The sequence below is a fragment of the Macrobrachium rosenbergii genome, chromosome 16 (genome assembly GCF_040412425.1).
Source record: "Macrobrachium rosenbergii isolate ZJJX-2024 chromosome 16, ASM4041242v1, whole genome shotgun sequence".
In the NCBI taxonomy this organism is placed as follows: domain Eukaryota; kingdom Metazoa; phylum Arthropoda; class Malacostraca; order Decapoda; family Palaemonidae; genus Macrobrachium; species Macrobrachium rosenbergii.
In genome coordinates, this window is record NC_089756.1 from 33,759,199 (window position 1) to 33,763,761 (window position 4,563).

The 4,563-nt window shown below is 37.1% G+C and overlaps 1 long non-coding RNA gene across 1 annotated transcript in view; it reads left to right on the plus strand.

The window, feature by feature from the left end:
* The first annotated feature begins 2,063 nt into the window (after positions 1-2,063).
* Positions 2,064-4,563, plus strand: part of LOC136847023 (uncharacterized) — a 62,880-nt gene continuing 60,380 nt past the window's right edge. Inside the window, exon 1 of the long non-coding RNA XR_010855584.1 lies at positions 2,064-2,184. This is a non-coding gene — a long non-coding RNA (uncharacterized lncRNA). The remainder of the gene's footprint in view (positions 2,185-4,563) is intronic.

Sequence of the window (4,563 nt, forward strand, 5' to 3'; positions counted from 1 at the left end):
TATTTTCATCTGTTAATTCAAGGTCTGTTGAATTATCAGGTTCAGAGGTCCACATCAGCCTTCTCATCATTCAAGGTCTGTTGAATTTTCAGGTTCAGAGGTCCACATCAGCCTTCTCATCCCCATGTATTGGCGTAGAGCAACGGCCCAGGCTAGCATCAGTCAACCACCTACAGTAGTGTGATATACACCGACGTCACGTGACGTCATCACTTAGTCGGCTATGAACCGTCATGGCGTTAACATTAACCGCGTTCCTTCGTTGCTTACAGTTGCTACCGACTGAATTTCGTAGTGTGAGAGTTCTACAAACCAGTTAATATAATATAGTTATATATAGATAAGCATTTTTCTCGTTTCAAGGCGAAAATGATCCACTGTACTGGCATAGCCGTCGAATAGCTAGACCTAGTCTCAGTCCAATTAAGATGAAAGCCGGCACATTCTCACGAAGGTATTTATATTTAAACGTATTTTATTTTGCGTTCCTCTTAACCACTCTGACAGTATAAGAGTTTTGGTTTCAAGAAAAATAAATTCTAAAGTAAAATGATTACTCGTATATCTGGAAAGTAAATAATAAGCCGTTGTATTTAAACACCTTTCCCATTCAGGTCTCTCTCTCTCTCTCTCTCTCTCTCTCTCTCTCTCTCTCTCTCTCTGTATTCCGTGGTTGATCACGTTAAGTCCTATTACTTGACATAATTCTTCAATGGTTTTTCCACAAATTAGTTTCATGGCTAGGCCTACTGACTCCGTTACCAGTTCAACATCCTTAAAAAATTACATTCGGTCTGTATTCTACTCATTTTGTAGTAGGTTTTGTTCTTTTCCCATATATAATATAGATTACCAGTAATTGCAAGCGAAAGAAGCACCCAGAAAGAGGGAAAAATAGAGAATTGATTATTTGAGAAAAGATAGACCTAAGCCAAATTTGTATCTTGCTACAGAATTAGAGACAATAGTAGGCATAAGCCAAATTTTAACATTTCTGCATATATTATGAAAGTGTACGTCGAGAGAGAGAGAGAGAGAGAGAGAGAGAGAGAGAGAGAGAGAGAGAGACATTGTTGGCATAGACCTATAGAGTCTGAAGCGATACGTAAAATTATTGGCCGAATGCAACATAGTCTTATAACAGTGGTATATAACAGATAAGTACCTGTAATATGAATCGAAACTTATGGTATTTACTAAACCAAATTCTTTTTTCTCAGATATATCAAGTCATTTAGTAAGGCTAACGAACAAACGGAACATCCCACGTGTTGTTCTCCCACCTGAGAACGCGATCATCCCTTATACAGCACTGAGGAATTTTGGTACCCATGCGCTGTGCTTAATTTGTAATTTTTCACGCATTATTTTAGCATAAAGAGGGACCTAACAATTCTCAGCACAAGGAGAAACATTTAATGATCAACTGCTTTTGGAAACAGAATGTACTTGAATCATGGAATAACGGAACTCGCAGTGTTTTGTGCAATGGAATGGGAAGGTGAAGAAAATGTCCAGTGACTCCTGGTTGCGAAAACACTACTAGTAATTGCTGATTTTTATCAGAAATAATTAAACTCTGGCCATCACTTTTCGTGGATGGTATTCTTTACTTTTTATTGCAGCTGTAGAATATCAGTGGATGTTTTTCCACTTATTTCCATTTTGATACGTCAGATACGCTGTATATAGGGCTAGTTGGTGCAGCAGGAGGATGCTGTTCCGTTGTATTGAGGGTTGACCAAGGCATCCCCCACCCTCTACCTAACACTACCCTGGCAAACACAGGCTCTTACAACCCCCTCTTTCCACCCACCCCCAACCCCCCTTCCATTCCTTTTACCAAGGATTATATTTACCAAGTGATACATTTCAAAGGGATATAAGAAAGGCCAACGTCATCTAAAAGGGATAGATTGACTTAAACTATTATATATATAAAAGGTTGTAAAAATTAGATTATCTTAGTTTTACGCATTTTGCAAAATAGTTTAGCATTTCGTTATAGCGTAAATGTTTATGTAAACATGTGAACGCAAAGTAATCTGAATGTTTTGTTTACAGAAACGAAGAATTTTGGAACCTCCGTTACCAGGTGCGACTAGAAGGGGTAGAATGATGATATTTCTTGACACCCGTGTGTTCCAAGCAAATGCCAAATATAAGGATTCAGAGAATGAGAATGTAAGTTATTTGATCAAGTTTTGTAGTTTTTATTTTTTTTTATTTTGTAGAACTGTTGCTGATTTGACCTTGAAGAATAACGCTTCGAATTTTACATTTTTGCTAGATTATCCTAGAATTTTTGTTCCTATGAAACATTTTTTGTTGATATTATGTATATATATATATATATATACACATATATATATATATATATATATATATATATATATATATATATATATATATATATATAGAGAGAGAGAGAGAGAGAGAGAGAGAGAGAGAGAGAGAGAGAGAGAGAGAATAAGTACTGCTTACACTTTGTTATTTACGTTTTGTAATTGAGACGGAATGAGAGAGAGAGAGAGAGAGAGAGAGAGAGAGAGAGAGAGAGAGAGAGAGAGAGAGAAGGAAAATAACATTTGTAACTAGGGAGAGCGAGAGAGTGTGTATTCAGTACAAAGGATTTTTTTCGTCATCTAAATTAATAATTACCACGCTTGTCACACATTCGATCAGCATCAAGCAACACTATTAAAAAAAGAAATGCCATTTAAAAAATTGGATAAAGTGATTACAAGATGACGCCATTTGATGAAACCCAATCAAAAGAGATATACCTGGCCACTGCAATCAATCTTTTTAGTTGTCTGTAAAAGAAAACTAATGTGCCGGCCTTTTCTGTCCGTCCTCACTTTATTCTGTTAATCTGTCCGCACCTTTTTCTGTCTGCACTTTCTTCTGTCCGCACTTTTCCTGTCCGCACTTTTTCTCTCCGCCCTCAGATCTTAAAAACTACTGAGGCTAGAGGGCTGCAAATTGGTATGTTGATCATCCACCCTCCAGTCATCAAACATACTAAATTGCAGCCCTCTAGCCTCAGTAGTTTTTATTTTACTTAAGGTTAAATTTATCCATAATCGTGCGTTTGGCAACGATGTAGGACAGGCCACCACCGGAGCGTGGTTAAAGTTTCATGGGCCGCGGCTCATATTCCTTTTACTGTACCTCTGTTCATATTCTCTTCCTTCCATCTTACTCTCCACCCTCTTCTGACAATTGTCTCTTTGTGTATCTGTGAGGTTTTCTTCCTGTTACACTTCTCGAACCTTTTACTGTTAATTTCCCTTCAAGCGCTGAGCAACTCTCATAGGTCCCAGCGCTTGTCCTTTGACCTAAATTTTATTTTCTGTTCCATTCCATCGTTGGAAACACGTGGTCGCTGTACCACTGATGTGGGTGGCGTGGAAATCCTTATCACTCTTTGCTTGTTGAAATGTAGAATCAGGATTTTGTGAACTTTAGATTATTCTTTTGGTATTGAGATGTATTTAAGGCATTTTACCACGTGTTTTTTTTGAAATTATATATATATATATATATATATATTGTATTATATTTCCTTCGTGGAATTTGTCTTTATTCATATAGGCTATATATCACGTTCCATACTTTCGTGATTCAGTTATACATACACACATATATACAAATACATATATGTATATCACGTTCCATACTTTTTATATATACATATATACAAATATATATATATATGTATATATATATATATATATATATATATATATGTATATATATATATATATATATATATATATATATATATATATATATATATATATATATATATCCTACCTCGATCATTAAATTTATTCTGTACCCTATAGCGAAAGGGCAAAGCCGATTCCTAATGTTTGAAATGGATTGTATTTTTTTTCCACATTAAAATATCAAAGGGGAAAAGCAGTTCAACCTCAGGCAAGGGGCGTTCTTGTTTCACCTCCGAGGCAACGCTTTGTTAACATTTTATTCTTATATATATATATAAGACAGAGAGAGAGAGAGAGAGAGAGAGAGAGAGAGAGAGAGAGAGAGAGAGGATATTGAAAGCTGTATCTAATAAGATACGTAGGTGGGGAATGTTACCTTTCACCTTTGGGAGCATAATTTTTCTTTTCTCTCTCTCTCTCTCTCTCTCTCTCTCTCTCTCTCTCTCTCTTCTCGTGGTTTTGCATTGCTCTCTCTCTCTCTCTCTCTTCTCGTGGTTTTGCATTGCTCTCTCTCTTTCCCTCCCCCTCTCTTTCTCTCTCTCTTCTCGTGGTTTTGCATTGCTCTCTCTCTCTCTCTCTCTCTCTCTCTCTCTCTCTCTCTCTCTCTCTCTCTCTCTCTCTGTTCCAGTGGTTGTGCAGTGGTCTTCATTGCCATATTTCTCTCTCTCTCTCTCTCTCTCTCTCTCTCTCTCTCTCTCTCTCTCTCTCTCTTTGCTCTCTCTCTCTCTTCTCGTGGTTTTGCATTGCTCTCTCTCTCTCTCTTCTCGTGGTTGTGCAGTGGTCTTCATTGCCATCTCTCTCTCTCTCTCTCTCTCTCTCTCTCTCTCTC